The sequence below is a fragment of the Equus asinus genome, chromosome 3, assembly GCF_041296235.1.
Source record: "Equus asinus isolate D_3611 breed Donkey chromosome 3, EquAss-T2T_v2, whole genome shotgun sequence".
In the NCBI taxonomy this organism is placed as follows: Eukaryota; Metazoa; Chordata; class Mammalia; order Perissodactyla; family Equidae; genus Equus; species Equus asinus.
The window spans coordinates 159,459,882-159,486,723 of NC_091792.1; the positions used below are offsets into that span (position 1 = coordinate 159,459,882).

The 26,842-nt window shown below is 50.6% G+C and overlaps 1 protein-coding gene and 1 non-coding gene across 6 annotated transcripts in view; one reads left to right on the forward strand and one right to left on the reverse strand.

The window, feature by feature from the left end:
- Positions 1 to 26,318, reverse strand: part of RGS12 (regulator of G protein signaling 12) — a 133,015-nt gene extending 106,697 nt beyond the window's left edge. For 3 of the 5 annotated variants that reach the window (XR_011502385.1, XM_044767912.2, XM_070506336.1), the window contains exon 1: positions 26,218 to 26,318. The gene's annotated coding sequence lies outside the window, so the exon portion shown is untranslated. The remainder of the gene's footprint in view (positions 1 to 26,217) is intronic. The other 2 variants (XM_070506338.1, XM_070506339.1) reach the window with 2 other exon arrangements.
- Positions 15,260 to 15,369, forward strand: LOC123284864 (U6 spliceosomal RNA). The gene has a single exon (XR_006526309.2). It is a non-coding gene; the product is annotated as a U6 spliceosomal RNA (small nuclear RNA).
- Positions 26,319 to 26,842: the final 524 nt, after the last annotated feature.

A 26,842-nucleotide genomic window follows, 5' to 3' on the forward strand; every position in this document is an offset into this window, starting at 1 on the left:
GACAACTTGATGTAACTTTAAGAGAGATTCATGTCTGTTGCTGTGTAAGCCACTCAGAAAGATACCTGAGTGCCTGATGACACCATCAGAGACATTTCAAACTGCAAAAGATGCTTTGACTCTGACTTCTAGGAATCTTGACTGGCTGCCCCCTGGGCTCCGGAACTGGGTTATAATTTGCTCCAACCATTAACCTTGTTTTACCGTTTCCTTTCTCTAAAAATACTTCTTATTAAATACCTAGTTAGTTACTTACATGATACAGGCCTAAATTTGGCATCACTGCATTACTGCCTTATTAAAAGACTGGTTCAATGAGATGGAATAACCTACGCCCTGATTCAGAGAAGTTGCTAGATCAGTCATTGCCGCAAATCCCTCAAGATTGAGAAATGAGCATAAAATAGGGGGGAATTGATGCCAGCCCTGATATCATTTCCCCTACATTAAACCCAGCATATGTGGGGTTAAAACCAAAGGACTCTTTCTCTGTGTGAAAATATTGGTTGTCATCGAAAACTAACATGTGTCAGGTCCCCAAGACCACCCCAAAGTTCAATGACTCACTAAGAGGACACACAGAACTCAGCATACAGTTGTGCTCAAGGCTAAGCGCTATTCTCTGGCTCCAGAATCCACTATCTGCCATGGAGACAGATGGCCAAAGTCACACACCTAGGTTCCTTATCATCTCCTCCTCCCTGCAAGCAGCATCCCAAGGTCGAATGCAGGCTGGTGGGAAAGCACCAACCAGCAAGGCTGCTGACTACCCCCCCACACAAGCAGCCACATTCCTCACAAAGCTTTAAAACCCCTCACCTCCCCTCTTTTGGGGAGACGAGATGAAATGAGACAAATTTGAGGGCTTACTCTCGTCTCCCGGCTGATATCACTCGAAATAAAAGCCCTTTCTTTTGCCATAGCCTGGTGTTCCAGTTTTTATTTGGCCCCTCTTGTGTGGCGGGGAAAGAGCCTATGTTTGTAGGTTGTAACAGTACCACATGGGGAAAACATATTAGTCTGAAACAGCCTCAGTCAATACTACAGAGGTCACCTGATAGAACAGACAAAACAACTAAAAAGAGCAAAGAAATTTAATACTAACTTAATTATTCCAGGGGGATGACTTGATAAGTGAAAATACTGGTTGTCATCGAAAACTAACGTGTGTCAGGTCCCCAAGACCACCCCAAAGTTCAATGACTCACTAAGAGGAAACACAGAACTCAGCATACAGTTGTGCTCAAGGCTAAGATTTATTACACTGAAAAGATACAAATCAAAATCAGTGAAGGGAGGGGCCAGCTGGTAGCATAGTGGTTAAGTTCCCACGCTCTGCTTCGGTGGCCTGAGGTTCCTGGGTTCACATCCCAGGCACAGACCTACACACCACTTATCAAGCCATGCTGTGGCGGCATTCCACATATAAAGTGAAGGAAGATGGGCACAGATGTTGGCTCAGGGCCAATCTTCCTCAGCAAAAAGAGGAGCATTGGCGGTGATGTTAGTTCAGGGCTAATCTTCCACACGAAAAACAAAAACAAAAACAAAAAAGTCAGTGAAGGGAGAAAGCACATGGGTCCAGGGGATACAAGTACCAGCTTCCAAAATCCTCTCTGGGGAGTCACACAAGACATGCTCAATTCACCCAGTAGAGGATTGTGACAACACATGTGGAATGCTGTCCACCAGGGAAGCCCATCAGAGACTCAGACCCAGGGCTTTCACTGGTGGCTGGTCCTGTGGGCCCCTCTGCCCGGTACGCCCCCAACTCCAGACCCCCAGGGGGAAAGGGGCATCAGCACAGACAGCACTGTTTGCACAAACAGGTGAGGCATAGGAGCCACTCACATCAGGCAGAGTGCTGGGAGCCCTCCCGACATCCGGGCTCCTGACACCAGCCCAGGGCTAGCCCTGCACGGGCTCCCAGGGCCCGCAGTCAGGCCTGTGGTGAGAAGTCCTTTCTACACACAAAACCCTTTAAAGATCACTTTAAAAAGCAATACAGTAAGTGTTTATGTTGTAAAGACCCAAAATGTAATAGAGAATATGTTTTTTAAAGAGGGTATGTTTTTGAAATAATTGTTTTAAAGTTGTTAAAAGAAATTCTTGTGTCTTGGGATAAAGTTTCCAGTAACAGAAGCATAATCCAAAGCAATTTCTGCACACACACAAAGTGAAAGAACTAGACAAAAGGGAAAGTGTATTATTAGACGACTCCAAGAGCAGCTTCAAAGACGACGCTACGCAGGATGCATGTTTGAATAAAATCATTTTATGATACATAAGAGTGAAAAAAGAACAACTTAATTCTAAATTACCATATTACTTAATATTCAACTGGTGCTAAATTAATCATTTAAATATTATGACTAGACATTTAACTATTTAATATTCATCATTAAAAATGTTTATATTCATATTGGCCAAGAATTGTGTTTTAGGGTCTTCTCATTGGATCTTCTAAAAGGGTGTGGTGGGCTGAATACGCCCCCAGAGATGCCACATCCTAACCTCTGGAACCCACAACGTCACCTCACGTGGCCAAAGGGACCTTGCAGCTGTGATCCAGTGAAGGATCCTGAGATGGGAGGTGATCCTGGGTTCCCCGGGTGGGCCCCATGTCACCACAGGGTCCTTATCAGAGGGAGGCAGGAGGGTCAGAGCGAGAGAGCAGGCCACGCGAGGATGGAGCAGAGATTAGAGCCACAGCTCTGAGACGGAGAAAGGGGCCACACGCCAAGGGATGCAGGCGGCCCCTAGAAGCCACAAAAGGAACCAGATTCTCCCCGGGGCTCCAGAAGGACCAGCCCTGCCCACACGTGGACGTCTAGCCCAGGGAGACTGACTTGGGACTTCTGACCACTGGAACTGTAAGAGAACAAAGTTGTGCTGTTTTAGGCCACTAAGTTGGTGGCAACGCGTTTCAGCAGCCACAGGAAACTCGTACAAGGGGAATCACCCTATCGGTCAGGGAGGGGGATAGAGTAGATGCATGAAATAACCCATCTAAAAAATGCTCAGACAGGATCCGGTTCCTGGCAGACATGACACATCAAAGTGGCCACTGTTCCTGATGTTACTGCAAGAGTCTTGTCACGTGGATTCTCCAGGACAGAGCTCAGTGAGACCTGCTGGTTTCCTCCAGTCACAAGAGACCTCCTAGCCTTCTCTTCCAAACAATAATAGATGCTGCCCCTATGAAAGAAATGATTTCCTAGTTTTATATGCAGAATTATTTTATGATTCATCTGAGCACCATGGAGTCATAACACTGTATGACACAATTTCAAATAATAGTTTCGTATATGGTTTAACCAAATATTTCTATTAGACTCTCTTACTGTCATGTCCCTCAAGTAATTAAAAATAAATTGTTTCTGGGGCCAGCCTGGTGGCATAGTGGTTAAGTTCATGCATTCCACTTTGGTGGCCCAGGGTTTGCAGGTTCAGATCCCAGGCATGGACCTAGACACCGCTCATCAAGCCACGCTGTGGCAGCATCCCACATAAAATAGAGAAGATTGGCACAGATATTAGCTCAGTCACAATTTCCTCAAGCAAAAAGAGGAAGATTGACAACAGATGTTAGCTCAGGGCCAATCTTCCTCACAAAAAAAATTAAAAAATAAATTATTTCTAATTCTAATAATTCTAATAACTAATTCTATAAGTAATACCCATAACACATTTTATAAGTTCAGCCTATAGCTTAATTTTTCCTTAAACTGTATCAACAAATAGTAAAACTAGTGGAACCAACAGTGAAATCCAAAAGAAACCATAGCACACTAGTTTCCAACTTCAGCTGGCAATTCCACCACCTGGACTACGGAAACACCAGTTCCTGGGCCCTCTCCTCCACCCGAGGCTCTGGGTTGGCAGGTCTGGGGAGGGGCCAGGAGCCGCCTGCTTTAACAAAGCCCCACCCCCCCATACCTTCCAGTTGATTCTGACGTAGGGGGCAACACTTGAAACATCTTGAGATCATCTGCTGTTGGCTGAAAGTCTGCAACCCCCCAAATTCACATGTTGAAATGCTGAGCCCAAAAGTGATAGCATCTGGGAGTGATTAGGTTTAGATGAGGTCATGAGGGTGGAGACCTTGTGAGGGGATTAACGTCCTTGTAAAAGATGAAGAGACACAGGATCTCACCCTCCCACACACTCTGTCTCTCCGCCATGTGAAGATACGAGAAGACGGCCATCTGTGAACCAGAAAGTGGGGCCTCACCAGACAGGTGACCTGCCAGCACCTTGATCATGGACCCCCAGCCCAGAACTGGGAGGAATGAATGTCTGCCGTTTAAGCCCCTCCATGTATGGTATTCTGTTATAGCAGGCCAAGCAGATGAAAACATCATCTAATCCAGCTGCCTCACTTTGCAGAAAAGGTAACTGAGGTCGGAAAGAAATGCTTCATTCAAGCGACAGCTTCCTAATGGCACAGACGGCTACAGCACAGAGTCTCCACTCTCCCCCCACCCGACGAGGAGGATCAGTCGATTCCGGCCAAATGATACTGACATTGCTTCACTCACTCCTTGTTCAGACTGACAGGAGCTAGGAATAAGTGCCAGGTGCCATGACCTTCCCTCTCCTCTCCAAGGTCTACGTCTGCTAGACAGAGTCCCATTCTGACGAATTTCTCCGCTCACAGCCACTGAATGAGTGCCCACCCCATTCCAGGCAATGTCCCAGCCCTTCAAACGGCCTCACTCGGGAGCAGAGCGAGTGCCAGCCCCCGCTGCATGCTCGGTGCCCTGGACAGGGAGCAGAAGTCTGCTGGCAGATGAGACGGGAAAGCCATTCCAGGGAGGCAACAAGCACGGCACTAGTGATGCCCATCCATGTGGCTCAGCCCCATCTCTGCCCACACAGAGGGGACGTTTTGTGAGTATGACACTCCAGCTCTCCATGATTGTGCCACCAAAGTTCACAGAGATTCACAGTGCAACAGGCCCTGAGCTGAGCATGGGGGCCAAAAGACCAAAGCAATAAAGAACAGCGACAGTGGAAGGAAATGCGACAGGAGGGAGAGAAACTGAGTACTTCCAATGAGGCAGAAAGCATCCAACACACTGAGGAGAAAGGTAAAGTTCAGGAATAAGAACAAGACAAGAACAATACTAGCAGTAGGGAAACACACATGGTACTTGGCACAGGCTGGGGATGTTCTCCGGACTTTGCATATATTAATTCGTGAGTCCATAAGCAATGTCACTATGAAGTAGGTACGATTATTATTTCTATTTTGTGAGATGAGGAAACAGAGGCAGAGAGAAGTTAAGTAACTTGTCTATGGCTGCACAGGTAACTGGTGTCAGAGGCAGATTTGGACCCAGGCTGTTCTCAGTTTTCTCTATCCCCACACAGCAGGATTCTTAGAAGCAGAGGGGGCCTTGGGCCTGAGAGAGCAGGCGCGGTCTGCTTCCACAGTCCCTCCAGAACTGGGGACACCCCATCAGCCTGTCCCCAGTCAGTGCAGGAGCCTGGTGGCACCATGCCACCTTCTCTGACCGGGACACGCTCACCCACAGACCCCTGCCCCTCGTACTCACCCCCAAAGCCACTGTGTCTCAGCAGCCACCTCCAGCCACCACTCTGGTACTGCCCATGGCGCCCAACACCCACCAGGCACCACCACCCCCCAACACCCACCTTGGGGACATAGACGGAAGACCCAACACATCCCCAACGCAGACACACACACCAGGACACCCCCGACCGTCCCTGCATCCCAGCCGCCTCACCCTCCACCCACTCTAGCAGCCCACCACCTGACCCTGAAAAGCTCTCTGAGTCCAAAGCCACTCTCCTTGCCTCCCCTGAGCTACACCAACCTGGGCCCTGCCCATCCCAACACAGCAGGAGTCCATGACGCCAGAGGATGAGCTGGCAGATTCTTGGCTCCCCAAGGCCATTTCCAGGCTACTTACTGCCACCAATGATCAACGGCCTCACCACGCTATTATCCTTAAAGGGTCCTTTTAACACCACTCACCACCTGACCCACCCTCATCAGTGCAGACCCTTCACCTGCCGGTCAATGGTGTCACTGAGCGCCAACTGTGTGTGGGACTGGGCCAGGCACAGGGCTGCCACATGAGGGAACAACAGTGCCTTCCTGCAAAGACTTCTCAGCTTGGGGACAAGAGAACCGGGAGGCTACTGATGGCAGCAGCTTCTTGAGGGGTGCTGGCTCCCCAGCTGTGCAGCATGACTGGCTCCCAAGGGACCTGAGAGGCACAGCACACCAGCAGGGACCCTCTGGTGGTAGGCAGCCCCGCCCACCAAGCTCCACAGAGCGGCACCGTCAGCTCCCTCTCCCAGGCAAGGACCCCTTCTCTGTGGCCCATCCCCTCTCCCTTGAGGCCCCATTTCCTCTCTGAACTTCAACGCCCTCCCCACACGGGTGACCCCATGGCCTAAGAGCTGGCTGAGAATTCTCTCCCGAGCAATCTCACTCTGCACGTCCACACCTCAATGCACCTTCTGCTGGAAGCATCCCCTCCGCCTCTTCCTGGGGCACTGACTTCCACCTAAGTTCACCCCACCCTTCTGGGCGCCCAGGCAGTGCCTCGGTTACCCCTGACGAGGCCTCCCTCAACCGTGGCACACCGTCCCCCCAGCCCACCTTACCATCCTCCTCTACCTGACACGCTCCATTCCCCTGGATGGCCCAGTCCCGGCCTTCTCTGTCCCTCCACTGCTCACCCCAAAGGCCTTATCCTCCTCACCGTGGCCAGCCTGCTCCTCTCTCACCTCAGCCTCATGACCACCCTCGGGCCCGCCCCACTGGCCCTGCTGCTTCTCCCGGCCCGCGGCCCCTCCCTCCACCCTGCCCTCCTCACTGGGCCTGCAGTCCACCAGGAGCCTTCCTGTCCACTGCCATGTCCTCCGCACCCACCCGGGCACCCCAGCCTGTAGGAACTGACCATGGGCTTTCTCCATAGCACATGCTGCAGGGCTGTCATGCCACATGGCACCTGGGTCCCTCTCCAAAATCATGCTCCTCAGCCTGAGGGGCTCTCAATACTCTCGTCGACCCTTCAACGCTCCTCTGGCCAACTCACGACCCCTCAAACTCACCCTCCGTTGGAGACCCTGTGCAGTCCCCCTTCCTGCTCTCCTTCAGAGAGAAGACACATGCCATCCCACAGGCCTCCCTTGCCTTCCTCCGGCCAGATGTCCAGTGCTCATACCACCCCGCCTTTTTCTTCAGGTTAAATGAGGCCAAATAGCCCACCTAATGCTAAAATCTAGCTTCAATTTCAGATGCCTCCAAGGTTCTCCAAAGAAAATTTTGTCTTCCACATAAACTACAATTTAAGACATATAACCCCAAATACACCCTACAAGTTTGGGGAAACCCTCCCTGGTTGCCCTTTGTGGTAATGCAGTGACAGATGAACAGACTTTTCACTGAATTTGCCCCAGTGTCTTCTCTCCTTCCATGCCACACTTCGCCTCTCGGGACCTCCTGGTTGACCCTCGTGGTCTCCCAGCTCTTCTGTGGAGAGCCCATCCCCTGGCCCCTCGCTCTGCAGAGGAAGCTGCCCTGGATTTACCCTCCAGCCCTGCTGTTTGTGCATTTTTGCAGACTTTCTGTTCACACGGTTGTTCCTTGTTCGTGGTAGCCTTTTCTTGAGACCTCATCTTTTTGAACCTCCGTGTGTCCTGATAACATTTCGAGAGAGTCTCTGGGAGCCCCCTCTCTGGGTCTGCCTCAACCTGTGCTTCTGGGGAGACGGCAGCTGGTCACTGAGAGAGGCAGCTTTGGGGAAGGGAGTTTGTTTTGACTGTTGAGTTTGAGGTCTCCCTGAGCTCACAGGAGAGGTGCGGGCAGGAGATGAGCACATGGGAGATCCTGGCCTGATTAGCTAGTTGGTCCAAAAATTAATGGATCATCTCCCAGAGCTACAGAAAGACAAGAATCTTTAATTTCAAAGGGCCCACCAAGTGCTGAGCAGAGTAAGTAAAAAAAAAAGTCCCATCAAACATTGAGAGAGAAAAGACAGATCGCACAAAGAGGAACAGAATCTGCCAGCAGGCATCCGAGGAGAGCAGAGCCTAGCCCTCGAGGTTCTGCGGCTTCTCACCTGCTTGCTGAGGAGCGGCGAGAAGGCAGCAGGCAGGCAAAGGCCTGGGCTGGGTGTTCCCGCTGCATTACACAGGCCGTGCCCACAGTGTGCCTGCAGACTGGCCAAGCTCCCCAGATGCAGCCAGCACCCCGAGTACCTGTGTGAGTAAGCCACGTTGCTAATCCCATCCCCAGGACTTGAAACCTGTGGCAGCTCTAGAAGGTGAGTGTGGCCAGAAAAAGTAGCACGTCCAGTGTCGCCATTTCAGGGTGATGGGCAACCTAGAGCAAGGGAGGCGCAGAAACCAGGTGCTGTGTGTCTGAATCTGTCCCGCTGTGACCACTGTCAGGATGAACTGGACATCCCTTAGCCGGAGCACAGTCTCCTACCAATATCATTTGTTTGCCTCCTCAGCTTGTGTGTCTTTTTATTCACCCATGATGCAAGCTCTAGCCCAGTGCAGGGCTGCCTGGGGAGAAGCTCGGCCTGGGCCACCATGTAGTCAGCAGAGGCACAGACTAAGCTGTCAACGAGCTAGACAGACAGGTGCGCTGTGGGCAGTGTTCCCAGAACAACCCTCCAATATCTGATCCTGGACTAGAAGAACCTGATAAACACCAACAATGCGTCAACAAGCCCCTGGCATCTCCTCTGCCCAGGCCCCCAAGCATCCCAGCGAGGTGGGCTGGAGCCCAAATACTAGGCAAGGAAGATGCCCCGTGCTTGCCCTGGAAGACTGCTTGGACTTTGGGAACTAAGAAGGAAGTGCCCTTTTAAAAGGACAGCTGGCCAGGGGCCGGCCCCACGGCTTAGTGGTTAAGTCCAGGCGCTCCATTTTGAAGGCCCAGGTTCACAGGTTCAGATCCCAGTTGCGGACCTACACCGCTCATCAAGCCACACTGCAGCGGCAACCCAGATACAAAATAGAGGAAGACTGGCACAGATGTTAGCTCAGGGCGAATCTTCCTCAAGCAAAAAAAGAGGAAGATTGACAATAGATGTTAGCTCAGAGCTAATCTTCCTCACCAAAAAATAAAACAAAACAAAGGACTGCTGGCCAGGCAGTACCTTCTGAGTGTAAAATTTAACACCCCTACCCTATATACCAGAGGCACTAAAACAGCTCTGCTAATACAAAGGAGCAAGCTGCAGTTTGTTCCTGTCCATTCTACAAACACTTAGGAGTGCCTTCTCTATACAGGCACCTTGTCTAGGAAGAGGAAACAACAGAGACAATGGGGTCCATCCAAGGGGAATCAATCTTGGGGAGCCCATCCTGGTGGAGGCTGTCCTGGAGAGCCCATCCTAAGGGAGCCCACTTCAGGGGGGCCCACCCTGGGGGAGCCTGTCCTGGGGAGCCCGTCCTGGGGGAGCCTATCTTCTGTCTGTGCAGCAACAGCTGAAACAGAGTCCAGAAGACTGTTCCAGGTAGGGCCCAGGGACCGAGGAGCTGGATGCCAGAGGCCCAGCCCTGCACTCATGTGACCTTGGTCATGTGATGACCTTGGTCGTGTGTACAGCAGAGAACATAGAGTCTCTTTCCTAAGGTTGTGAGGATGAGATAAGACCACAGAGGAGCCAGCAGAGGCTCACCTTCCGCTTCAGCTGTTCCCATCTCCCTGCTGATACTCCTCCACCCATCTGAGGAGCCACAGGGCCTGGCAGACACCGTAAGACCCCATGCAATTCCCAGAGGGCAAGCTCATGCTGGCTCACACGCCTTGTCACCTACACCAACCTCACCTGTGCCCTCCCCTGTGGAACATCTAGGAACCACCCACTCTCCACAGGGCCCATCATAAGCCCAGATGGCGTCCGCTTGCTTCCCTCCGTGACCCGCGCAAGACGTGGAGGTAGGGAGCAAGTTTTCCATGTCTGCGTCTATGTGCCCCAGGAGCATGAGAAAGTGTTCAGTGAGTACCTGCTGAGCAAATAAATGGGGTTGAAATAGCCTTAGCTTTCTCTAAGTGTTAGAATTTAATTATTTTTGTCTATAGTATCTAAATTTTCTAGAAAGAATAGATACAACTTTTGTAACAAGAGAAAAATAAAAGGTAACTGAAGATGGTAATGAGTTGCGTTTTTTTCCTCCCCAAAGCCCCAGTACATAGTTATATATCTTAGTTGTAGGTTCTTCTGGTTCTTCTATGTGGGATGCCACCACAGCATGGCTTGATGAGCGGTGTGTAGGTCTGCACCCAGGATCAGAACCAGCAAACCACAGGCTGAAGAAGCAGAGCACATGAACTTAACCACTTGGCCACGGCGCCAGCCCTGTAATGAATTTTTATATGTAGGCCATCATAACCATAAAAGAAATACCCATCATTTCCTAGTGGTACAAAAATAAAGGTGGCCTTCTCTTTCCAGACCCACTTTAATCCTGCCTCACCACCAGCTCAGAAGGGACAAAACAGTGGAGACTGGTGTCCTGCAGCGTGCACCCACTGCTGCTGTGGGTCTGTCCCCACCATGCACAGCTCCCATCCAGGAGACCGGCTGAGCCATAATGGAGATTGGCGAGAGCGTGACGCATCAGCAAACTCCAGCCCTAGGAGCAGAACAGCAAGTCAAACCTCAGGGCTGCAGTGGAAGGCGAGACACATCCTCCCAGAGCACGACTATCATCACACAACCTCAACTTGATGGTTGGGATGAGCAAAGGGACTCGCCCCTGTCCATGACAGTTAACCACAATCTGGATCAGCACCAATGCAGAACAGAGAGTGAAGGGATGAAAGGAAATCAAACATCCGCAGAAAACGGAGAAAATCCACGCTGGCACGTTTCTGAGTTCCCTAAAGTGAAGCTACAATCCCACTCTCATTTCCTGTTCCCAAACCCCATCACCCCTTAACCCCTTAACCCCCGTTAACCCAATCCAACTCCTCCAAGGGGGGCTGTCAGCCTAACTGCCCAGATAATCAGGCAAGAGACGCCGAGTTCCCACCCACCAGAGTCCCCTAGAAACATCCCAACCCCGACAGAAGCAGAGTGCCATGGTGGGCTGGGGTCAGGTGGGCAGGACCATGCACTGCTCCCTGCTCAGGTCATCTTCCAGGTATGCAATGTGTACCCTGAGGGGCGGTCCTGAGGTTCAAGTGCCAGAGCGGACTGATACTGTTTATATTAAGGGAGGAAACAATGACCAAGAGTTTTCGGACAAGGCTAGTAACTGATTGATGAGTGTATGGAAAGCCCCCAAATTAAAATCCAATTATACTAAATGAATCCAAATGACATAGGAGAGGGGAGGCACTGACATTCCACAAGTGCAGCCTCCGAAGTTACCCCTCATCACCCTACTTGGATTGCCCACCTGGAAGAGTGCGGTTGAGCTGTTCGCCATGGGAAAGCTCACCTGCATCTTTCTCCTCCTCTCCATATCTCCGCTCAACTCTTGTCATCATCGTCTCACCTCCTGCCACCTAACTCTCCTCCGAGGAATCCACCACCCACATGGACCCTAAATGTGCCCAGAAGCCAACTCCTCACCTTACCTTCCATTTCTGTGCCAAGTCCTAGTACATGTGAAGTCAAGTAAAAACCGCTGTGTGAGAGTAAAGGTATAAGAGATAGAGGCCCTTAAAGAGACTAAGGGTGAGGCTCACAGACCTTCTCTTTGAACAACTGGGCCTCTAGAAGCTTCCAGGCACTGTCCCTCGCCCTGCAGGAGCCCAAGGTAGTAGAGAAGGGCTTATCTCAAAGAGATTTGAGGGATGGTTTTTGTCTGATGGAGTGAACACCAATGAGATTCACAGAAGGCCCACGAAGTTTTCAAGAAAACCATATCAGTAGAAATACTGCCAGCTTGCACTGAAAGCAAGTGCAAACTGAAAACTAGGCACTGAATCCCAAAAATTCTACTGGCAGGAAGCAGGCTGAGAAAACGACTCAACTGCAAACACAGGCTATCTTCGATGAAAAGGAAAAGATGACTCAGAGAGAGGAATCAGGAGCCCAGGAGGCGGAGAGAGGACCACTACCCTCAATCTCGAGACCTAACCAAGGAACTTCCAACATCGGACAGGCTAGATTTCAGAACTGCTATACACCTGTGACTCCTTTATGCCTCCCATTTTCCCTCATTTGGGGCAGGAGTGTCTACAGTGGATATCCTATGTCTGTCCCAACATGGCATTTTTGGTGGAGGTGGAGGAGCTGACAGCTGGTCTCTTTAATTCGGATCTACAGATGGAGAAGAAGTGCACTCCAGGAGCTATACTCAAGGAGCTTCAACGCGGAGCCTCATCCACACCTGGAGCTGATTTACATGATGGGATTCTGGACTTTGATGCTGATGCTGTCATGGCAGGAACTTGGGGGGAGTGTGCTTGGTATGTGGGAGGGACATGGATCACGGGGGCCAGGGGCTGGACGGTGATAGGCAGCTTCTACGAGGGCCCCAGTGATCTTGCCTTCTAGTCAGCCGCCTGTGGCAGTTCCCTCCCCTTGGGTGTGGCCTGGACCTACTGCCTTACTTCTAACAAAGAGAAGATGGCAAAAGTGATGAGATGTCACTTCCAAGATAGGTTACAAAAACACTCTGGCTTTCATCTTGCTCACCCTCTGCCTCACTCGCTCTGAGGGAAGTCAGCTGCCAGGCTGTGAGCTGCCCTAAGAAACAGCCCACATGGCAAGGAACGATGTCTCTGGCCAACAGCCAGCAAGGTCAGGAGGCCTGCCAACAGCCACATTAGTGACCTTGGAAGCCGATCTTCTGAGGCCACCAACCACCACGTGAGGAAGCGGATCCCCACCCACTGCAGCCCTGGCTGATATCTTGATCACAACCTCATGTGAGACCCTGGACAGAGGCCCAGCTAAGCCTCACCCCAATTCCTGACCACAGAGACTGGGAGATAACACCCACTCTTAGAAGGGAGCTGCTGCATTTAAGGAGCAGGCTGTTACACAATAGGAGATAACTAATGTACCACATAATGCGAATATAAATGTTATCATTTGATGTGTTACCACTGGTGCTATCAACACATACAAAACAGCACTGTATTTATTTCTAAGCAGCAATGCATGATTAAGCATTTTTTTAAGTGTTCCCTCAATTTAATCTGCGATGAGGTGATTAAGGAAATCATCCTGCATACACCAGAGATAAACTGACTACAGAATGGAAAAAACTGGCTAAGAAAAATGACTACCATTGGACGACTACCTAGTCCAGCTTGACCTCACAAGCTGAAGAGAACAATTCCCCTTCACAACCGAGGAAGGCAAGGCCCAGCACCTCGCCCACGAGCACGACCGAAGACAGGTTAGGACTCAAAGCCAGGGCTGACGGACCTCAGTCTGGGCTCCTCACCTCGCCCCGCCTGCTCCCTTTTCACTATTAGCATGTGAGCAAACGCCTGTGTAGAAACTGACCCCCCTTGAAGCCTTTCTGCTAACAAAAATTATTTACCAGGTTTTCAGAGTCTCTCAATTCCTCGGTAGCTTCAACTCCCATATTTGAACATTAATCTAAGCTTAGGAAGCAGAACAGCAGCTACCAAAATTATTAGTATGCACGATTGTTGAATAACTTACACTAAGCTAAACAGACGAGCACAGTACATAAACTGTCCCCAGCCGGCGTTTTGTTACTATGCAGAGTTTTGCGTGAGTATTTTCAAATGTCAGTCCTTGACGTTTAACACCTCAAGCCCACAGAAACCAAGAGGCCAGGCCGCAGGGACGTGTATCCGATGTCTCAGTTCTGGTCCCCAGGAGCATGCTCCCTTCTGCCTTTCCAGTCAGTCTCCGTCAGGAAGAGCCAGTTCATTGCTAAGCAGCTACACGACAATTAGGAATGGAGACAAGAATTGACTCGAACGCTAAAGCAGCTCTTGGAATTAGGAAATATAGCAAATATAAATAATCAGGAAAGAGGAGAGAGAAATAAGAAAGGGAGAGAAGAAATTAAACACGGATAACTTTAAGAACGTTTCATTTGTGTCAACACATCAGAAGAATGTATACACAATTATTACTCACAGTCTAATAATGTTAAAAGGAAACAGAATTCCAAAAATAATATAAAGTTGAGGAAATACAGTTATGCTAATGTCATATTCAGCACATAAAGTTTAAAACCCTAGCTTTAAACTCATCTGGCTCCCTCTTCCTTCAAGAGAACACATCACAAATGCATTTTTGCAGCACTAAGCTATCACACTCGGGCAGGGAGGCGCCAGGCCCCCGGAGGACAGACGCACTAGCTCCCCTAGGCCTCTCCCGCCCCCATGGACAGCTCAGGCTGCAGAGCGGGGAGAGGGGCTGTCCCAAAGGAAGGGAGACCTGTGGACCCCCATGAGCACCCACAGCCCTCAGCACAGAAGGGCCTAGGGGAACAGGATACCTGCGCCGCTGCCAGAACATTTTTTATCGCTCGTTCCCAGAGTCCCTGCCTACTGGAGAAGGCCTGACACTAAGCAGCATCCCTAACCTAGTACTTTCCCTTTTTTTAATGCACGCAGAAGAAAATCTAGATTTAGCAGAAAAGATATTATTTTAAATTACAAAAGTTCATTTTACTAGTTCAAAAATATTAATATATTGCATCTTTCTGAGTGATTCTAATCCATCGTAATGCAAAGTTTACATTAAGCAAAATCCATAGGATAACCAATGAAGAGAAACGTGCAAAAGCCCTCTCATGTGAAAGAAGGGAAAATGTAGACCAACAATTAGAAAAGCACATTATTTAATATTAGCTGGGTTCACACAGTGCTCCGAGGACACAGACCACCTTCAGCCCCAGAACTCAACAGACACCTATGTTGTAAATCAGGCACCCATTCCAGAAAACCGTCTCCCAACCAGACCCCAGGCCCAGTCACCGGCCTGAGCCAGGGGCTCTCTCCTGCCACTCTGCGTTACAGTCAACCCCCCTCTGCAATTTCAGTTACCCAGTCAACTCTGGCACAAAAATGTTAGATGAAAAGTTCCAGAAAGAAGCAATTCCTAAGTTTTCAATCGTGCATGGTTCTGAGTAGCATGATGAAATCCTGTGCCGGCCCCTCCAGGACGTGAACCATCCCCTCGTCCAGCAGATCCCCGCCGTACGTGCTACCCGCCCATTAGCCACTTAGTAGCCGTCTCAGTTAGCCGATCATTGTCGCTGTAACTCAGTGCTTGTGTTCAAGTCACCCTTGTTTTGCTTAACAACGACCCTAGTGCTCGCTTCGGCAGCACATGTACTAAAACTGGAACGATACAGAGAAGATTAGCAGGCCCCTGCACAAGGATGACACGCAAATTCAAATTCGTGGTGTTCCATATTTTTAAATTACACCTTGTTACAAACCATTACGATCTCAATAAAATTACTTTAACAAAATACTAACGACCCTAAAGCACGAGAGCAGCGATGCTGCAATTCGGACACGCCAAAGGGAAGCGGGAAGTGCTGCTTTCAAGTGAAAAGGTGCAAGTGCTCTACTTAATAAGAAAAAAAAATTATATGCCGAGGTTGCTCAGATCTATAGCAACTTCTATTACAGTGTATTGTTATAATCGTTCTATTTCATTATTAGTTATTGTTGTTAACCTTTTACGGTGCCTAGCTTATAAATGAAACTTTATCATAGGTATGTACGTATAGGAAAAAACATAGTCTCTATAGGGTTCGATACCATCTGTGTTTTCAGGCATCACTGATGGTCAGAACATATCGCCCACGGATAAAGGGGGACTTACATACCCTCCAGTGTGCTAGGCTTAACAAAGATACAGAGGTAGGTGCATTTTGAAGTAACTTTTTATTCACATTAAGAACACTTTCTACACACAAAGGAATTTAAGGTCTCAATTAAGGAAAGAAGCAGCTCGGCAGAAGGAAGGCAGCCAGACATCCAGGTGGGAGACGGCGGTGATCGCAGCAAAGATAGGGGGCAAAAGACAGGGCGAGGAGGAGAGCCTGGCTGCGGGGCCTGCCAGCACCCTGCTGTCACTGTCACCGGGTAGGCAAGAGGTCCAGCGCTCAGCTCAGTCCTCCTCCTGCTCACATCGCGCATCCAGCTGCACTACCGAATGCCAACTCCTTTTCCCAGCACATCACCCCGCTCAAACATGCGAGGCTCCCCCGCTTCTCACAGGATCCACCCTTAAGCCCCCAGCCTGCCCTCCAAAGCCTCCCTCAGCGGGTCCCAGCCTAAACCTCGACATCCACTTCAGGCAGATCCATCCTCACTACCCCACAACTCTGTTCACTCATCCATTTGTTCATTCATTCACTCACTCAATAATTGTCAAGTGGCTTCCACAGCAGCACCAGGTAGACAATTACAAACAGGAGACTGGTGATGGCCCTGACTTTCAAGGGCTAGCTGCCTCTGGGAGACAAGACAGCTCAACAGGCCAATACCACCACACACGGAAGGTGGGCAGACACACAGGAGGGCACCCACAGCCCTGACTCCATTTGAGAAATTACTCTCCCATGAAGTACCCTCTCCCCCTCCCTCCACTGCTCCTTAGCTCAGCTCAGACCCCACCTTCTCTCTGAGAACCCCCAACTCCTCCAATCCTCACCAACCCCCCAACTACCTCATAGACCAGTGGGCCCCACTCTCTGGCTGTGTCTGCTGTTCACTCACGAGCCCCTCGCTTCTCACACCTAGGGACATCACCGCACAGCCTTGTCTGAGACAGCGCTGCGGGCACACACACAGGCTCTGGGTACACATACTCTGAATGCACACGCGGGCTGTGGCTATACACACTGAGTACACGTGCAGGCTGTGGGTACACACACAGATGTCGGTACACATGTGGGCATCAGGACAGGAGACAGGTCTGAGGGGAAGTAGTGAGGGGCAGGAAGAGCCCCGTCTGTGAGCAGGGAAGTGGAGCCTGGCAGCATGAGAAGCTGGGAAGAACCATCAGCTCAGGGTCCACCTGCCACAAAGGTAAGATGCACAGAGGCTGTGAACTCCAGAAATCCTAACTGTGCGGAAGCACCACAGCAATCAGAAGCTCAGTCAAGGGCCAGGAACCATGCCCCACCTAGCCCCTCCCCACCAGGAAGGAGCCCAAGGGGGCTCAAAGAGCAGGTGCCAACCTACCCCGCAGTCAGCGGGCAGCCCTGACCCACAAGCTCACGGCTTGCCCCAGGCATAAGCCTGGCAATTACGGAGCTTCGGGAAAGGAAACAGGACAAGCTGAAGCTACAACCTTTCAGGATCTACGGTTGATGGGACCGCGGGGCTATTTCTGATTCCAGAAACAAATTCTAGCTCAATAATCTTGAAATACTGTAGGTTAAACCTTCTCAATTTTCCCTTCCCATTATTATTTGACTTCCCATTTTTATCTCAATTTGATATTTATTTTTGTTTGTGGTTTTTAAACCTGGGCAAAGGGGGACTATAAATAGAGTTGCCAGATTTAGCAAATAAAAATACAGTTAAATTTGAACTTCAGATAAAAGATGAAGAACTGTTTAGTATACATATGACCCAAATATTGCACAGCACATTTTATCTGACAAATCCAGAAGGGACAGACGAGGCTACATTGCCTGCAGGGCCATGCTGTAGTACTCAGGGCCCCTGACTCAGTATCCCTGAGCCCCTCCTTGCTGGAGCCTGGCTGTCTCCCGTCATCCCCGCCTGGAATGTCACCTCCACTCCCACCACCCCTCCTGATCCCTCACAGCCAACCCCTCACAGCCAGCTTCCTTGGGTGAAGCTGACAGGGGCTGGCCAAGGATAGCAGGGGGCAGGCCAAGCCCTGTGTCCTGCTGCCCTGCCTGACCCTGGCCTCATTCCATCCCCTGCCCTAGCCTGCGTCCTCGCCGCACCTCCAAACGCCCTGGCAAGACTGAGGACAATTTGCCTCATCAACAAATGGGTCTAATGTCAGGCCTCCTCCATGAGATTCCACTACCCACATCCGAACTTGGTCACTCCCTATAGGATTCGGGGGGAACAGCAGCAGAGTGCTGCACTGTCCGTCTCGTCTTTTCACTGGGCCTGAAGGCAGTCTTTCTGCTCTCCATGTCTTTCCAGTTACTCTCAAGAAGATAAGAGAATCTGCAAAAGCACAAAGTCCTGGGTGTCCTCTTCCTGTGCACAGGGCGGCTGGGGACAGACCCCTTTTGGAAGTAACAAAGGCAGGGTGGCCAGAGGAGGTCTTGTGAGTGGGAGCCCCGTCCCCCCTCATGACCCCACATAGCTCCTCACCTCCCACATCCAGGCAGGGTGTGGTAGGCCGAACAGTGGCCCCAAAGACACCAGGTCCTAATCCCCAACACCTGGAAATGCGACCTTATTTTTAAAAAGAGTCTTTGCAGACAGAATTAAGCTAAGGATTTTCAGATGGGGAGATGATCCTGGATTATTCAGGTGGGCCCTAAATGCAATCACAAGGGTCCTTCTAAGAGGGAGGCAGAGGGAAGGTCAGACACCGGGAGAAGGCCACCTGAAGACAGAGGCAGAGATGAAAGCAATGCGGCCACAAGCCCGTGATTGCTGGCAGCCACCAGGAGCTGGAAGAGGCAGGAAGGAGTCACCCCTAGAGCCTCCAGGAGGAGCCCAGCCCCACCTATACCTTGACTTGGACTCTGGCCTCCAGAACTGGGAGAGAACAAATTTCTGCTGTTTTCAGCCACCCAGCTTGTGGCGCTTTGTTACAACAGCCACAGCAACTGACACAGAGGGGGGCCCAGGGAACCCTCCTCAAAAGCTACCAAAAGGCAGTCATCTGCATCTTTGCCTATCAGCCCGCACGTGGAGCCCTATGCCTAGTAAACTTGTACCAGGCCCAGGGATCACCCACCTCTGGGGAGTTTAAAGACGAACAACCCCCAGGCCTGATCCCTCAGTGGCTCCCAGCAGAGGAAGACGATGAAGAAGGCACAACCTCTACTGCCACCATGCTCTTCAAATTCCTTTACATATCCAAAAAATGCATCTGTTCAGGCTAACACTTAGAAGAACCAGCCCTGGGCTTTATTTTATCCAGGATTTGTCAAGGAAAAGCTTTCTACTAGGCTAGAGTGGCTCATTCCCCAACTACTTGATTCTCTAGACGACAAACAAGTAAACCCCAAGATCAATGCCTGGCTACTAAGCGAAGTGCCAGGAGGCCTTCAGTGAAGCGGCAAAACTCACGCACTCTCCCATGCTGCTAAATCAAGTTCCAACCAAGCACAAAATATAAAAACCGAGCATTTGAAGGCACTGGAGAGCTATGAAAAGCAGGCAGGAAATGAGGGGAGTTGTCCCCTAAAAGAAGAGGGGTGCACACTAAGATGTGTGTCCACACAAATGCGTGGAGCTCAGGTGGAAAGTCTCAGGCCCCTGAGCTTCCAGTCAGAGTGGAGTCTGGGCACAGAAGGCTGGCTGGAAAGTGAGGGGGACATCTCAACGTCTCAGAAAGAAGGTGGCTGGGGAGAGGGGAAGCCCTGGGATCCGCTCATAAACTGCCCAGGCCCTGGGCCAGCCCTTCAACTGTCCACGCACAAGGACACTCCAAAGAGCAGAGGAGGCAGCTGGTAGGCCGAGCACACCAAGCAGAGACTACAGCAGAGATGTGTGCAGTCTGAGCCCAGACAGACTGACTTCAAGAACAAAAACCAACACTCTTCAGAAAAAAAGAATCACTACAATGGCTCATCCACAATGTTCAGTACAGTCAAACACTGCTAGATGTTCAAAAAAACAGGAAGGTGTGACCCACAGTCAAGAGACAAAGGAGTCAAGAGAAACTGATCCTGAGATAAGCCAGTGTTGAAATTAGCAGATAAGAACTTTAAGACAGCTAATAGAGTATGTTCAAGGATTTAATGGAAAATATGGTAACAATAAACAGATGACATATCTCAGTAGAGAAAGGGAACTCTAAAAAAGAGGCAACTGGAGATTCCAGAAACAAAAACTACAGTAACTAAAATTTGAAAATTCACCAAATGAAGTTAATAGTACACTGGAGACAGAAGAAAGGATGAGGTAACTTGAAGACAGAAATTATACGAAAAATGACAAAAACTATTTTTAAAATGGACAGAGCCTGAGCGCCCTGTAGGACAATATCAAACATCAACCATAAATGTAATTCAAGTCCCAAAATAAGAAGACAACAAACGGGGCAGAAAAAATATTTGAAGAAACAGTGACCAAATTTTTCCCAAACTTGGTGAAAAATTCTAAACTTTTATATCCAAGGTGCTCAATAAACCCCAAGCAAGATAAATACAAAGAAAAGCCTTCTAAGCACATCACAGCCCAGCTGCTGAAAGACAAAGTGGAGAGCTGCAGAGCAGCATCGCCATGTGACACACAGGGACAAGGCAGCTACAGCAGGGCTCACGTCTCTACCAACAGCGGCAGCCAGAAGACTCTGGAAAGACACAGTCAGAGCGCAGGGAAAACTGAAAACCCAGAAATAGATCTCCAGTGAAAAGATACTTTAACACTGAAAGAAAACAAAGACATCACAGATAAAGGAAAACTGGGAGAATTCGTCATTAACAGGCAAAAAATGCTAAAGGAAGTGTTTCAAAGCTGAAGAGAAGGGATACCAGATGGAAATGCAAATCTCTAAGGAGGAAAAAAGCACACCAAAAGTGGTGAATATGTGGGTAAATATTTTTAAATATTGTTTTTCTTATCTTAATTTCTTTAAAATACATATGAGTTTTTAAAGCAAAAATTATAACACTGCGTTGTGTGGCTTATAACATATGTAGAAGTAATATGAATGACAATAGCTTAAAGGGGGGTAAATGGAACTTTTATAACTATTAAAAAAATCTTACATTTTATGTAAAGTGTTACAAAATTAACCCTGAACAGACTGCGGTAAGTCAAGATACATAAGATAGACTACTAAAAAATAATGCAAAGAGGTATAGGTGAAAAGTCAATAGAGGAATTAAAATGGAATACTAAAAAATATACTGCATATATACTATATTTATGTATGTATGTTATATATATGTATACACACAAATAATACATACATACCTACATGTACACAGACATAGATGGATATACTCGATTATCCCAAACAAGGCAGAGGAGGGAAAAATGAACAGCAACAACAACAAAAAATACGACAAGTAGAAAACAAAGTGTGCAGCCGGCCTGGTGGCATAGTGGGTAAGTTCAAGTGTTCTGCTTCGGCGGCCCGGGGTTCAAAGGTTCGGATCCCAGGCACAGACCTAGCACCGCTTGTCAGGCCATGCTGTGGCGGCATCCCACAGAAAATAGAGGAAGACTGGCAGAGATGTTAGCTCAGCAACAATCTTCCTCAAGCAAAATGAGCAACAGATGGTAGCTCAGGGCCAATCAACCTAAGAAAAAAAAAAAGAGAAGAAAACAAAGCAGCAGACACATTAATATCCACCTGAACTAGAAAGAAGAACTCTTATTGAAATAAGAGGAGCGAGGACTGAGTGAAGCAGACATGAAACAAGAGGGACAGGACGTGGACAGTTCTAACAGCCAAGAGACAGGCACATGAGAGTCCATCATACTCTTCAGTTCACACCGTATCTATTCCAACATTTTCCATGATGAACACTTTTCAAAAATTAGATTTAAGACTATTCCAAATATTATTTATGCGCCACCCCCCAAGCTGCTTTGGAAAAATTTGCATTTATTGTTCATTTATTAGCTAATAAAAAAGTCTTCAATTTGGGGGATATTTAAACACTAAAAAATGTAAATAGAAAAAACACTCACATTCAAAACCAGAAACTATCAGACTGGCTTTATAAGAAGCTGACTTTAAATATAAGGACACAAATAAGCTGAGAGTCAAAGAACGGAAAAGCTATACCGTGCAAACAACAAACATGAGAAAGCTGGAGGAGCTGTCTTCATAGCAGACAGAACAGACTTCTACACAAAAGCTCCATTCACTAGCAAGACAGAATCATCATAAACGTGCACAAGCCTAACAAGAGAGCTTCAAACACATGAACCAAACCCAAAAGAACTAAAGGCAGAAACAGACAAATCAACAGTCAATTTTGGAGATTTTAACACCTTTCTTAGCAACTGTTAGAACAACCAGAACAACAACCCCCCAACAAAATCAGTAATAATATAGGCGACACGAACACTATATAGTGTTCCTTCTATGTGCCAGGCACAACTTTAGGTGTCTGCATTCAGCCATGACTAATACTGATAGAAAAATCTCTGATCTCAAGGAGGATACAGTCTGGTGAAAAAGTGAAAAAAAAAAAAACAAAAAAGAAGAAAACAGAATAAAAACTCAATTATCTTCTAAATGATAAGATCTTGCATCTCTAAATGAAGAACGAGATGTTATTTTTAAAGATTTTATTTTTTTTCCTTTTTCTCCTCAAAGCCCTCTGGTACACAGTTGTACATTCTTAGTTGTGGGTCCTTCTAGTTGTGGCATGTGGGACACTGCCTCAGCATGGTTTGATGAGCAGTGCCATGTCCGCACCCAGAATTCAAACCAACGAAACAGTGGGCCGCCTGCAGCCGAGCGCGCGAACTTAACCACTCGGCCATGGGGCCGGCCCCGAGATGTTATTTTAAAAATAGAAAAGGGAAATCAGAATAAGAACTCTTGAAAAATAAAAAGGATAACAGAAACAAAACAACTAATGGAAGGGTTGGAAGACAATGCACAGCAATCTCCCAAGAGCAGAACAAACATCAAAGAGATCAACAAGACGAGAGAAAAGACGAGGGGGTGGGAGGTCAACCCAGGAGGTCCAACCTCCAAATAAAAGGAGTTCCAGAAAGAGAGGACACAAAAGTGAAAGACTTGAGGAACAATCATCGGTCCTCAGACTGAAGGGGCCCAGCACAGTGCCTAGAACACATGGGTGGACAAGAGCAGCTCCTATGAGCTTCCTGGGGCCGGGCCACGTCCAGAGAACTGAAATCAGAATGGCAGCAGACTTCCCACCAGCGCTGGAAACTAAATACGGAGAAGCAACATCTTCAAAATCCTGAGACATACCTTTTAGTAGAATTCTATACCCAGCTAAACTGAAACTTAACTGAATAGGTATTTTCAAAATCAAAGACAAAAGAAAAATCTATGTAACGTTTCTTAGTTATCAAGAGCACGGACTTCAACAAAATGAGGAGTGAGCCCAGACAGAGAAGAGAGGGGTCAGAGAGCAGGGCCCGCACAGGAGAGAAGGACCCAGGGAAATCCTGGGTCTCGCTGGGACTAGAAGAGACCAGGGCAGCAAGCTGGCCTCCAAGTGAGAAGCCTCCGAACAAGCACCACACCACAAAAGGGGTTCAGGGACACGGGCTGGATGTAAGGAAAAAGAGGTTTTTGCCCGGTGAGTGACAGGCCAGGATGAGAAAGGAGCTGCGCTGGAGTGTACCACAGGGTTCAGTCTGAATAATATTTAGTCATAAAAAGGTAAGCAATGACCACGGGTTTAACCAAAAGAAGGTGACAGGACTAAGCTGGGAAACGCAGGGAGAGGAAGCAGCGGTGGTGTAGAGAGGAGAGCTGAAGCTTCCTCTGTACCTTTGAGAGAAGTCCAAAGATGATGTCTAAAATACATAAATTTTAAAACAGCAGCTTAAACAGCAACAAGCACCTGAGAAAACAATGCTTAGGATGATTGGCTCTGGGAGACGGGGAGAAGCAGGACAGGAGAATGCCCACTGTCTGATCTTTCAATGAGTAGGCTCAGCGCTTCATCTAGCGTCCTGGAAGTACGACCAAGACCACTGTTAAGGGACAAAAGTAAGACGTAGAAAGACATGTAGGTAGCACGGTGTGTGAGTGAGTGTGTGTGCGTACCTGTGTCTGTTTCTGTCTGTGTATGGGTGTCTGTGTGTATGTCTGTGTCTCAATAAACGACTGTGTGAACAAGGGAAAAGATGAGGAAGGACACATATCAGAATATCACCTGATTACAGGGTTGGGGACAGCAAGGCCATTGGAAAGGAGAGAGGGAAGAAAAACAGGACAAACTACATGTTTTCTTTGGGAAAGCTCTAACACAAGAGTTCCTTGCCTAGAGCACATGGTCTCCTTCCTGGATGCATCAGGTGAACTTTTGAAATGGTGAACCCCCTGAAAATCACAGGTAACCTGGTGTCCGCATTAAAATCGCATGTGCACATGTGTAGAATATACTTCAGAAGAGAGACTGTAGTTTTTATCAGATTGCCAAAGGAGCTGGTAAGCATCCCCCTAAAAGTAAAGAACGAGTGATCTACCAGACTAGGACCCCAAGCAAGGCTTCTCTTCCTTCTCGGGACACCTTTTTCCAGGACAGCCCCAGCCTCTCCTCCAGGGCACAGCAGGGAATCCACGAGGCCCTTCTGGACACAGGAGCAGCAGCAGCCCCTTGGAGAGACCTGCCCGACCCGGGAGGGTGTGTGAGGTGGCTGCTTCTCAGCACAGAATAGGAAAAACCAGTCCTTTCAAAAATAAAGTCAGGAGCACTGTGGTAGGCTGAGGGTGGTCCCGAAAGACACCAGGTCCTGGCCCTGGGAACTGTGAATGTCATCTTACAGGCAACAGGGGCTTTGCAGGTGGATTACATTAAGAGTCCTGGGATGGGAGACATCCTAGTGGGCCGTGAATGCAATCACTGTCCTTCTGGGAGGGAGGCGGGGGGAGTGAACAAGGAAGAACAGCAGAGGAGGCGGGGATGGAAGCACAGGGAGCCAGGGCTCTGGGACATGTTGGGGGGGGGCACAGACCAAGGATTGAGGACAGCATCCAGAAGCCGAAAAGGGACAGAACCAAGCGTCCCTGCAGCCTCCCCGGCCTTCACCTTGGTTCAGCCCAGTGAAACCCACTTTGGACTTGTGGCCTCCAGAACTGGGAGGGAATACATTTCTGTTGTTTAAGCCACTAAATTGATGGTACTTCGTTACAGCAGCCACAGAAAACTCATACAAGTGCTAATTAGAAAGTGAAATGTTCATAGGAATTCCACCACTGAAAGAATATGTAAAGCATTCTGTCTGCACCCCACAACTCTGGGCCACTCCGTCCACACCCCACAACTCTGGAGCCAGCGCATCTGCACCCACAACTCTGGGCCACTCCGTCTGCACCCCACAACTCTGGAGCCACGGCATCTGCACCCACAACTCTGGGCCACTCCGTCCACACCCCACAACTCTGGAGCCAGCGCAGCTGCACCCACAACTCTGGGCCACTCCGTCCGCACCCCACAACTCTGGAGCCACGGCATCTGCACCCACAACTCTGGGCCACTCCGTCCACACCCCACAACTCTGGAGCCAGCGCATCTGCACCCACAACTCTGGGCCACTCCGTCCGCACCCCACAACTCTAGAGCCACGGCATCTGCACCCACAACTCGGGGCCGCTCCGTCCGCACCCCACAACTCTGGAGCCACGGCATCTGCACCCACAACTCGGGGCCGCTCCGTCCGCACCCCACAACTCTAGAGCCACGGCATCTGCACCCACAACTCGGGGCCGCTCCATCCGCACCCCACAACTCTAGAGCCACGGCATCTGCACCCACAACTCGGGGCCGCTCCATCCGCACCCCACAACTCTAGAGCCACGGCATCTGCACCCACAACTCGGGGCCGCTCCATCCGCACCCCACAACTCCGCGGCCACTACGTCTACACCCAAGTCGGGGCCGGGCCGTCTACACCCCACAAGTCGGGGCCGCTCCGTCCGCACCCCACAACTCTGGAGCCGCTCCGTCGACACCCCAGCGCCCTGAACTGCAGCACGGAGCCCAGAACGGGACCCCGGCGCGGCGGCTGCACGGACGTGGCTGCGGTTGCCGTCCCGAGTCGGGGTCTCTGGGGACAGCGCCTGCCACACAATGCGGCCACCAGGCAGGGACTGACCACCGGAAGCTCAGGACCCGTCCCGACGCGGCCCGGGCCCGGGCTCCGGCCGAGGGCCGAGCGAACGCGGGGGCACAGCAGGCCCCTCCTGCCGCCTGCGAGCGCGCCCGCCCCACATCGGCCCGCGCCCGGCCCGCGGGCTCCGGGGCTGCGCCGCGAACAAAAGGAGAGGGCCGGCGGCTCGGGGCTCGGGGCCGAGGGGCGGGACCCCGGGCGGCCGCCCCACACTCTCGACCCCGCTGGCGGGCCGGGCCGCGGGGGCGAGCGCGCGCCCCGAGAAGAAACAAAGCGGAGGCGGGGCGGCCTGCGCCCGCCGAACCTACCGGCCACTCGCCCGCCGGCAGCGATCCGCTCCGCCCGCGCGCCCAACGGTCGACTCCGCGCCGCCGCCCGGCCGAGGGGCGGGGCCGGGGGCGGGGCCGATGGCCGGAGCCAGGGCAGGGGGCGGGGCCGATGGCCGGAGCCAGGGCAGAGGGGCGGGGAAGGGGGCGGGGCCGATGGCCGGAGCCAGGGCAGGGGGCGGGGCCGGGGGGCGGGGCCGATGGCCGGAGCCAGGGCAGGGGGCGGGCCGGAGGGGCGGGGCCGGGGGCCGGGGCCGGGGCAGAGGGGCGGGGAAGGGGGCGGGGCCGATGGCGAGAGCCAGGGCAGAGGGCCCGGGCCGGGGGGGCGGGGCTGCTGGCCGGAGCCAGGCCAGGGGGGCCGGGTCGAGGGGCGGGGCAGGGCGGGGGCGGGGACGAGGGCGGGAGGGGGCCGAGGGCCGGAGCCGGGGCAGGGGGTCGAGGGGCGGGGCCGGTCCGAGGGGTGGGCGGGGCTTGGGTTGGGGCCCCGGGAGGGGCGACATCTCCAGGGGCGAGACAAGGCGGGGCGTGGTCTGCAGGAGCGTGGGTCTCGGGATCAGGCGGGAGTGCGTGTCTACGGGGTGGGGCCTCCGGGGCGATGAACCGGGAG